The sequence below is a fragment of the Colossoma macropomum genome, unplaced genomic scaffold, assembly GCF_904425465.1.
Source record: "Colossoma macropomum unplaced genomic scaffold, Colossoma_macropomum, whole genome shotgun sequence".
Classification (NCBI taxonomy): Eukaryota; Metazoa; Chordata; class Actinopteri; order Characiformes; family Serrasalmidae; genus Colossoma; species Colossoma macropomum.
This window is the reverse complement of record NW_023495305.1, coordinates 21,390-33,196: the sequence shown is the minus strand read 5'-3', so window position 1 is coordinate 33,196 and position 11,807 is coordinate 21,390. Positions and strand designations below refer to the sequence as shown.

At 39.4% G+C, this 11,807-nt stretch overlaps 1 non-coding gene across 1 annotated transcript; it reads right to left on the bottom strand.

Moving 5' to 3' along the window:
* Window positions 1–984: 984 nt before the first annotated feature.
* On the bottom strand, window positions 985–1,171 carry LOC118801711. The gene has a single exon (XR_005006567.1). It is a non-coding gene; the product is annotated as a U2 spliceosomal RNA (small nuclear RNA).
* Window positions 1,172–11,807: the final 10,636 nt, after the last annotated feature.

Here is an 11,807-nt window from a genome sequence, read left to right as displayed (position 1 = left end):
TTTAAAAGCCTGTGTAAATTAAATTCATTATTTTCTATGAGTATGAAATAAATACTTTTAGAACATTTCAAATAAACAATAAAAATCCAAAGCTTCTTGTGTTTTCTATTTGTATCTATGTAAGAGTGAAGAATCACTCTTTTGCACTGTGAGCACACACTGTCATGGTCACACTCTGGATGTGGTTCTCAAAAGGTCTCAGCATATCAGCCACTGTTAATGATGTTACTTTGTCATATCATTACTGTGTTTTCTTTGAACTGTGGACCTCAGTAAACATCAAGAGCAGACACATCTGCTTTAGGAAAAGGTTTATAAATGACAGCACAGCTACACTTTTCATGAGCAAAACATGCTCTGCACTATGTGAGTCATCTGACTCTGTTGAGGCTTTGCTGGATAGCTTCAACTCAAAAATTGTCAGTGTGATGGATGAGCTTATAACAGTTGAAGTTAAAAACATGTCATGTACAAAGAAATCTTCAAAGATAGGCTGCGTGATTATAACACAATAATGTGCAAAGCTAGACAATCCTTCTTCTCCAGCATCATCAACCATAACATTAACATAGCAGGATACTCCCCTGACTTCGCCATGGCTGACTAAATAAGTCATCTACATATGTGGCCCCTGAATTAGTATCAACTGAGAGATGTAATGAGTGCATACTTTTTAACACCTAAGTCTATAATATTATACCAGCCTTTAAGATTAAGTTACCCTTTATTAATCCCACAGTGGGGTAATTCCTATCCATGCAGTGAAACAACACATACACACTAGTGAACACACACACTAGGGGCAGTGAACACACTTGTCCGGGGCGGTAGGCAGCCCTATCCACAGCACCCGGGGAGTAGTTGGGGTTTAGGTGCCTTGCTCAAGGGCGCTTCAGTCACATACTGTCGGCTCAGGGGATCAAACTGGCGACATTCCGGTCATTCCGCTGGTTCCCTAACCTCCAGCCCATGACTGCCCCACAAGAGAGGTGCACCAGTCCTGGAGGTACTGCAATACCAGGTCGATGCGTGGAGTGGAGCAAGCTCCTCTTCCATCTCCCTGTTCTAAAAATCAATTTAATCTGTAGTCCTCATATAGAGAATGTATCAGATATTAAACTGATAAGAACAGATACTACACTTGATCTTAGCCAAAAGACCAAGAAGCCTTTAGTACATCTATATCCATCAAAGAGCCTGTGTTCTCTTCATCACCACATAAAGATATCATGGTTAAAATGTCCCAGTTTAGTGCTATTAATACTGAACTTTTAATCAATACAGTGAGTCGTCTCAAATTATCCACTCGTAGTTTTGACACATTACCAACCAAATTTTTAAAAACGTGTTTCGCTCAATAGCAGCAGACATACTTCAGATAATAAACATATCACTCATGTTGGGCGTTTTTCCTAACACATTAAAAACTGCAATGGTGAAGCCTCTCTTAAAAAAGAAAAATCTAGAAGCAACTCTTTTTACAGACAGATTTCACCTGTCCTTAAATAGCTGTCTAGACATATTTCAGTCAGGCGTTTGGCCTAATCATAGTACTGAAACTGCTCTAATTAAGGTTATTAATGACATTCTTTAAATGCAGTTTCGGAAAAGTAGGTGTTCAACTACTGCTTGATCTCAGTGCTGCCTTTGAAACCACTGACCATAAAATTCCCATAGATAGACTTGAGAACTAGTTTGGGCTCTCAGGAACTGTCCTAAAACGGTGCAGTTCACAAGGAAGGGACGACTTTATAAATAGAAAATAATGTTCAGAGTGCCGCTTTTTTTCCTTTTAATTTATACATGCTTCCTCGTGGCCAAATACTACCAGACTATAGGATATCTCACCACAGATTTGCAGATGATACTCAGACCTACTTGGCCCTCTCCCCAAATAACTAGGGTCCCCTTAACTCACTTTATAAGTGTCTATAGCACATCACTAACTGAATGGGACAAAACTTTTAAACAGCTTCAGATGATTCAAAATGTGGCCGTGTTCTCACTAGGAGTAAAAGCAGAGAACACATTACTCCCATTCTTAAATCCTTACACTGGCTAAGAGTCTGTTAGAGAACAGACTTTAAGACGCTATTACTGGTCTATAAATTGCTTAATGGTGTTGGAGCATCAAACTTATCTGATATGCTGCAGCGATATGAGCTGAGCTGAACTCTCATAATAAAGAACTGGCCAGTTTGTCCTGCTGAACGTTTAGACTAGACACGAAGAAGCAGCCTTTGGCTACCATGCTGCTCCTAAATGCCACCCAGAGGCCACCCAGGTGCTAGTTCAGTCTCTTATCACCTCAAGGCTCGACTACTGCAACTCGCTCTGGTCTTCCTATGCGGCCATCAAGCCTCTGCAACTCATCCAGAATGCAGCAGCACGGCTCATCTTCAATCTTCAGTCACGTCACTCCACTCCCTTCACTGGCTTTCTGTAGCTGCACACATCAGATTTAAAACCCTGATGCTTATCTACAAAGCCAAAAATGGACCAGCCCCTCCCTACCTGATGGCAATGGTCAGAACTCAAACTGTACCTCAAGATGCATGGAAGACAAGCTGTTGTAGATGTTACTCAGAATTACTCACTAGTTAGAAGTTTCAAACACTGTTTAGTAAAAAGTGCCTGAAAACTCCAGTATTCAAAGTAAAAACACCAAGAATGGTGCAGTAAAAAATATAGTACTTTGCAAGGTTTAGAAACACTAATTTATTGCTAATAATCTGTGAATAAATAAATGAGTGAATAAATAAATGAATACAAAAAAGTACACAAATAAACATATATATGACATAATATGAAGAAAATGTTGAAATAAAGAATTGTAACAGAGAAACACGACCACTCAGTGTAACGCTGGGCAGTTTTATATCTGTTACACTCTTACTCAGCATTGTTTTCAACTACAAGCTTGAAATAAGGCTCTGTTTTAGTGGATAAATACAGTTCATGAATCTGTCACAAAGCAAACTTAATAATATCCATATAAACATTAAACCCACATGTTTGAATCAGGAAACTGAAGCTTTGGACAGGAAACTTTGGACTTGGACTGACTGCTTTTTCACCATAATTGACTCTCACAGCAACAACAACAAACAACAAGTTTAATAATTAGCTGAGATCAGAGGAGCAAGTGAACAAAAGGCAGGACAGGGGAAAAGACAAAACTAAGAGTGTTAAAATAGAAGAAGAGGAGAGACACGCCCAATATGCAAACATCTGCATCAACATTCTTTAACAAGACAGAACACAGACTTGATATCTGCCATTGTTAAGGTAGGTTGACTGTGTGACGAGGACCAACATAAATATGGAGGAATGTGGTCAGACTCAGAACTTAGGACAGCTTTTCTATTACCAGCCTAGATTTATCTGGGCTGAACAGGCCCGACTCACCTCCTGGTTATTATTTAAGCTTTACAAACTTCAAATGCATCTCAGTCTTTCTGCTCTGGACACTTTCAAATTCAAGTGACATTAGGAAATCAACCACTCACTCACTATCTAAGCCACTTATCCTCCTGGGTCATAGCGCTCATTGGGCAAAAGGCAGGAAACAACCTGGACAGATTGTCAGTCCATCACAGGGCAGAAACACACTCACGCATGCACGCACGCACGCACACACACACGCACACACACGCACACACACACACACACACACACCTAGGGGCAATTTAATATCTCTTCGACTGTGGGAGGAAACCCACGCAGAGACAGGGAGAAACACAAACACACACATTTTCTAAACTGCTTATCCTTCTGGGTCGCAGGGGGTGCTGGAGCCTATCCCAGCAGTCACTGGATGAAAGGCATCCAGTGAGGCAAGAATCATCTTTCTACTGAAAATCTTTTCTTTTGGGAAACTCAGCCCAGAACAACCACCATCCTCTCTCTCCTCAACCTTAGCAAGGCTGGAGTTCACAAAGCAGTTCTGAGTTAGACGACACAGATCAGATTCATCTGTATTTATGATGATCATGATCACAAACACTGGTTTTAGATCAATACTCTCATTCTTGAGGTGGTTTTGTGAACACAGACCCTGAAGTTTAGCCTACAGTGACACCATCTGCTCTTAAAGTCATTCAGGAGATTAGCTACAGCTGTAATCCACTGATTTAGACATTATAATTAAGACACACGAGGAAGATGTTTGAGTTCATATTTAGATGAGGCCTCTTTTCTACATATTTAAATAAAAAGCCCATTACTTGACAGTTTTGTGCGCCCATGAGTCTCTGATGCTCTTGACAGTGTTTTCTTTGTTGTTTTATAACTATATTTTGTATTCAAGAATAATGAAGATGTCTCAGAAAAATACATGTTCTGTCATGTTGGCTTCCACATTTATTAATATTTCAGAATTACAGAATGATCTTTCTGTATTCAGCCATAGCTGCTGAATATTTACGCACAAGGTACATTTAGATCGAGATCAGAGGTCACTACTTTCACTGACTCCATTACTGTCTCCACTCAGCTGGATATATTTTAACTTAACTAAGTTTAACTAAACATTTCATGTGTTTATATTAACTCCAGTCAGTCTCACTCCAGGGTATTCTCTCTCTCCCTCTCACCTACAGAGGTCACTCTCTCCTCAGTACTGAGTCTTTTGCTGATACACCTGTTACTCATTTCTCCTGATCGATGTTCTTTATGTTGAGCTGTTCTCAGTTTATTCCTTGTGAAGTCTTGTTCTGTTCTTTTCTAGCAGTTCTATCAGTTTATTTCCCCGTGAATCCTGTTCTGATCTTTATACTGGCGTTTGTGTTTTGTGTAACCCCTCCCTAAAGGCGCCCGATGAAGTTTAAGCGGCGAACATCTCAATAATGACATGCAAATCTGCAGATATACAATTGTTATCAGCGCGGTGCCTCCAAAAATGTCTAATACTCATTTTAAGTATTAATTACTCTCTTAAAAACCTGTCTGAGTTGTACTCAGTGAAACCAACACTTTAGGAAAACTCAACAATGAGACCATTTATTTTGTAGAATCAAGAATTAAACCAAAGAAAAGAAAACTGAAATATCTACATCATTTAAATTAACCTTACAGTTAGGGAAAAAAGAATTATATATAAAAGAATTTAAATTAGTTATGTGCACTCACACATTAAAGGAAAATGAATCAATAATAAAAAAAAGAAAAGGGATTAAACAACCTCCTGAGCCTGCCTTCACCTCAAATGGCAATGAGTTTGTTTGAGAACACTTAAATGGGTTTGTCAACCCTTATGAGTGACTCATAAACACTTAACTGGGTAAAAGAGGGAACAGTTCAGTATTTCACAAACAAAATGCAACACTTTGTCTCAAAGTGTGACTCCAGAGTGCGCAATGTGAAACTAGTATAACAGCTCAGCAGCGCTGTGATTTAACTACTCGTTGGGGTCCATTTGTAGAGCGTTAAGTGAAACACTGATTCAAATGAGTCGATACTCACAGATCCACGAAGCCCACAGAGCAACGGCGCAGCGTCCCCAGCAACAGCGCAGCCGGAGAGAACTCACGTATCCTCTCGATTCACAAAGCACAGTGCGTTGGCTGGAGCAGCGGTCCTCACGGTCAATCCTCACAATACGCAACCACACTGAAACGTCCGAACTTGCGGGGCAAAGCGATTCACGAAGGTTTTCGAAGCGCAGCACGTAAAGTGCGTAACATCAGTTCAGTCACAACTCCTTCAGCTCGGTTCAGCTTCTTTAACCGTCTTTCAGACCCACTCTGAAGTCTCCACACAGAGGCCTGTGTGCTCGGGGGCTGTGATACACAGTCTTTAGCTGATCTGCCCTCTGGGTAACGACACCCTGACAGAGACTGAATGGCGCCCCCCCCCCTCTCTCCCACTCTCTCTCTCTCTCTCTCTCTCTCTAAACCCACCTCCCCCTCTCTCTCTCTCTAAAAACCCCCCCCCCCCCCCCCCTCTCTCTCTCTCTCTCCTCTCTCTCTCTCTCTCTCTCTAAACCCACCTCCCCCCCTCTCTCTCTCTAAAAACGCCCCCCTCCCCCCGCCTCTCTCTCTCTCTCTCTCTCTCTCTCACTCTCTCTCTAAACCCGCCCCCTCTCTTTACAGATTGGCTAACAACAGATCAGTTATACTTAAATGTCAACTGAATGGTCAATTTTCCCAAAAGGCTGAACGGAAACCGCCAGATAAAACCCGCGAAAAGAGAAAAGAATGTCGGGAAATGCAGTTTTCTTAACAGATCGCTTGAAAATAGAGAGATGTACATATTTTAGGGGTCCCTACATTTGTTTTAGTTCCTGCCTTGAACTGTATGAACTCCATTATGAAGTTCTGCCCAGTGATGGAGAAACGAGGCTTTCTGAAGCTTTGGACTAACTGAATCGATTCGGAAAATGATTCATTGTTTCGAAGCGCTCAAAACACCGCACGCTGGCGCCACCTGCTGGACAAACGAGTGTAAATGCGGCATGAAACTTGAATTTATTATCCTATACATTTTATCGCTATTATTTTTATCATATCGAATTTTTCGACATGATGTGAGCCCCAAGATAAAAATGTCTCTCTGTTATTACATTTTAATCATGTTCATCTTATATTTTGTGCAGAAAATGAAGTTTTTGTGGCAGCAGATCAAATGATACATAATATTTATATTCTGTATGAAACCTAAATCTGTGAAGGTACGTTGTTTATTGAACTGGGTGTAGGAAAGAGTTTGTACAGCTGTGACTTTTATAGGTTTTAATTAATGTATTTATGTGTTTATAATTCATACTGGTGAGACAGTAACATGTCAGGAGATCAGAACCTGATATCACTGACTGACCGCTGATCAGCAGAGTCTCATTTCAATAAGTTCATTATTATGAACCTAAATTATGAAAGCTGAATGGAGATCAGTAGGTGACCCACCTACCTTTGACTCGGTCTCACTTTGGGGGTCGACCGATCCCCCACCGTCGAACCGCAAAACTTTGAACCATTTCCAAACAGTGATGACGTAATGAATTTGGTTTGCTGAAATCACGTGACTTGGTCTCTTTGATTCTCGCCTTGAAGCAGCTGTTTCTAAACGGAGGGGGCGCTAAAGCTTCGACACGATTCGAGTCACTGTTTGGAGGAAGCAGCACTAGATCTGCCTGTTTATACTGAACTGTGAGAATTAAAGCTGATCTTGGATTCTCCACCTTCATGTGGGCTTCTGTGTCACACATGCTCGTTTCATTATCTTCTCCTCCAGCTGAAGAAACACAGACTGTATCTGAACTGTATTATGAGGTGAAGATCAGGATCTGATTGAGCATCAGTTTCAGGTGAATCACATTTCATTACTTACCATATTTAATAACTGGAACCTTTTAAAACATTATTTTACACTAATTCTCTGCATTTCTGTGAGAATCAGCGGAGCTTTCAGAGATCACTGATGGACTGTGAACCTTCACACTGGACACATCAGAGCAACTCATTCAGCTTGTTTGTTCACTGTGTTCAGTCAAAAAGCTGTTCTGTCTACAGTTCTGTCTCCACAGCTGATGGATTTACAGTATTCTTTTATTTGTTCTTCATTAGTGGACTTGAATAGTGTCACTCGGCCCTCAGCAGCTCCACTGAAACCACATAAAAATCTCACAGGTAGAGCTCAAATGTGAAGACTGACTGACAAAAACTCGAGTATATCAGACAAACAGACTGAACAGAAACCTGGTTGAACATGTGCTCAGACGATGGGAGCCTCTTGCTGCATTTCCTGTCTTCTTAAATAAGTAAACCAGGTCAGCTGCTCATTACAGGCCCATCTGTGTTCACTGCCATATTTATACATTTAGATATTATATATTATCTTCATAAATACCTACTAAATAAATATCTATTAAACAGACGAACATCAACACAGAACAACATCTACACTGGATCAAAACATTAAGAACTTCAGCGATGAGCACATTGATTAGAGTCCATTCAGAACTGCAGAGAGGTGGATGGGAGACTCTGGCCAGGAGATGGCGCTATGCTGTATGAGGCAATGGCGTCTCATCACAGATAGTTTATTAGTTTATTGTTAACCTCACTCTGATGATACATAAACTAATAAACTCCCACTGAGGAGCTTCAGTTCACTGTAATATACTGTATAATAAACTGTATAATATATAGACATCCTAGAAGAGTGGATGTCTGTTACTGAGTCTCTGACGTCCCTCACTGATCCTCACAGTGTAAACATGAATGTGTAAGCAGCGCACAGGATAAACAGTAGGGGACGGTATGACAGAGGGTTCATGGACTCTCCATCTAGATTTACTGCTGCAGGACTGTATAGACCTGGTTTGGAGGTCTGTCTTCAAGGGTACAAGTTTGGACAGACCAGTGAGGAAATGAGGTCAAGAGGTAATAGTCAACATGTAGCACTTATTTTATACAGCACTATTGAAACTTGGAGAATAACATTTACATAAGAAAACTCGAAAAACAATGTACAATTAGAGTTGCACATACTAATGATAGCACAGCCCAATGAAACTGGTTTGCTAAAGTTTAATGATTATAGAACTTCAGTCTAATCACAGTAATAGACAAGAGATACCTGAAAAGATAAGAGCTACCTGAACACCACTCACACCCCCCAAACACACACACACACACACACACACACACAGAGACAAGCTCACCTATTTACTGACCTCTGCTTTTAAACATATGGCTGCTGGAGCAAAACATCATCCAAAATAATAACTTTACAGGAAAAGAAATGGTGAACATTATATTCAACGTTGTTTGCGGTGATGTTTATCATCTTTTCTTATCTTCAAGAGCAGTTTGTGTGTTTATGTCTATGACAACATTTCCTAGAATGGGTGTTGACATGTTTATTGTGGTTTATCTGTATTTTACTTCAGCTTTGTAGGTCTGACCAGTGGAGTTAGTGCTGAAAGGCCTTGTGCTCTGCTTGTCACTTCAGAAACACAGTAATGTTCAGTTGTGCACACATAGAGCAAATTCAGCATCACCCTGAAAGGTACTGTCATCATACACAACAATAATGACAGGCCAGTTAGTTAGAGCTTACATTAGGACTCATTTTTACATATTCCTATAAAGATATACAAGTGGGTGTAAGGATGATACTTCAGAATTCACTGGTGCAGGAGTCTATATAGGCTACCTGGTCTGGAGGTCTGTCTTCAAGGGTACAAACATGGTCAGACAAGTGGTGGACAAGGTCAAGAGGCTACAGCCAACATACAGAACTTATTTCAGCACTTATGAAACTGTTATATAAAATTTATAAAGTAAAACTAGAAGAATGAAGTACAATTACAATTAGAGTTTGCATATTATTATCATGATATATAATGACTCACATGTCAATATTACAGTATAAAAACAACATTATTAAAGTGAACAATGTCATGTATTTCATCATAATGTTTTTTTTTGTTTGTTTGTTTGTCTGTTTTGTTTTATTTGTGATTTAACTTCTAATTTGAATGTTGGCATTAGTAGTTTAGCAAAGTATCTTAATATTGATGAATTTGGTGACAAGACAGAAAAGTGCTGTAAATCAATGTTGTGGCAAAAGTCAACAAATGATCACAGTACAGTGAATATGCGAAGAAACCAAAACAAATTCTTTTTTCTAACATACAGGCAGGACAGGCGCTTCATTTCTGGTTTCTGTGTTGTTATATACATAAAACTCACACAATGTTAATACACATAAAATGTATCATTAGCTGACTGTCTAAGCGCTGCTTCTTAATGCTTTGCCAGTCTTTACTACAACTAAGTACATGCATCGTGTTTTCACTTTAATTACAATAGATTATCATTGGTTTGGGATATTTTATGGAAAAAGACTAAAACATCAAAAATATAAATAATGTACTTTTCTTTTGACATCTTTTCTGTTCTTGAACAAACAGTGTGTTTCTGTCTGAGTCAAAATTTCCTATCATGGGTGTTAAAATGGTCGTTGTGGTTTCTCTCTATTTTGCTTCAGCTTTGTGGGTTTGATCAGTGGAGGAGGTGTGAAAAGGCCTTGTGCTCTGCTTGTCACTTTAGTAACACAGTAAATTTCACAGGTTTTGCTGTTATCAAAATTAAAGTAAAACGTTTGTGTCTGTCCATGTTTACAGATGCTCCAAAGAAAAAACAAAAACATCACTCACTGCCTAATAATACTGAGCTCTTGTCTGCAGTACTGCGTACAGCCAGTGGGAGCATTTCAGCAGAACAAGCTCAGGAGAGTTTAGTTAATGTGTGAAAACTGATCCATGTTATGTCAAGTGGACACTACTTAACTTTCAAAATCTCAAAATCGCTGTACTGATCACTGTATGACAATTAGTTTTTGTGTCCTGTTGTCAGTGTAGCAGTGTGCACACTGTATAATGCTAAAGAGATCCCCAACAGAGTGCACTCAATCCCCCAAATCCTGCTGACTCACGAAAGTAAACATGAGAAGTGTCTCATATTTGCCAAATTACAGCTTCAACAACTTGTTGTGGTTGTTTCTGCACTGAAAACAACAAAAAGGTGTTCTGTACTGACAGGCCTTAGGAGAGTTGGTGTGGACTGACATTGAAGCAGGAAGGTGAACCATATTAAAACAGAGTGCCATCTCACTGATCATACAGCCACAGAGAACCAGTAGAGGTTTGAAGATTGAGGGCAGAGAGGAGTTATTTAGAGGGCTGTGGTCTGACGTCATCCTTTTCTAGTTAAATAGTGGTAATGACATCTTCAGCTAATGAGGAATCGAAACTCAGTGATGCAGAAAGCTCCATGATGACAATAGACCTCAACTGAGCTCGTTTTTTTACTTAGATTTAATCTCAATTACAAATAGATTGTGTAGAAATAATAACAGAAGACAAACTGGAAAGCAAACTGTAAATGATCTGAGCAATCAAAATAGACCCACAACCCACACAGCTGCACTCAGACAATCACACCATGCAGTAAATCACATATATGCACCTTCAAGCTTGAGTCCAGAGCAGCACAGAGGGGGTTAAATCTGACATCAGACCTCTCACTACCTCAAAGAGTACAACTGATGATCTGTTTGCACTTAAACCCCATTAACTCAACATGGCAAACCATGTTTACTGACTGCTTGCATGCTAATCAGTAGTACCTTTAACACCAGTCATCACATATAGAAACAGATAAAGCTCTCTCTGCACTTCCTTTTTCAAATTCGCTACCATATTTGGATGCACACAGTTTCAGGACTCAGATGATTCTATTTGAACATACTACACATGAAGATGTCCCTTAAATGACTGATATTTAATGTAAAGTATCTGGATCAGTGCAGATTATGGATCAATAACATCTTACATCATGTGATGACCCTCTAATGTGCTCTTTTACTGGCCAATTTCTCTCAGATACTAAGCTCTTTTTAAAAGATGAGGTTTATCTCATTGAAAACTGTGTTCAAGATTCTGGTAAGTCATTGAAAGTGGTAAAAGCTCTGTGCTGTGAAAAAGTAACTATAAAAGTAAAACTAAAGGTTTTACCTAATTTCTTTGATTTTTTTGCACATTTGTTACTTTTTTCAGATCTTTAATCAAAATTCATTAGACAAAGACATGGACAACTGGAGTAAACATAGAATAAGTTTTTTGTTTTGTCTTTTTATTTTTTAAATGATCATTTCACTTACTAAAGCCAAATAATTATTCAACACCAACTGGCCCTGTGTGAAAAAGTATTTGCCTCTCTTTAGTTACTAAATCAACCAATTCACCAAATGTAGTTGATCATTTGGATCAATTCAATAAGACTCATCCAAGCTTCATTACT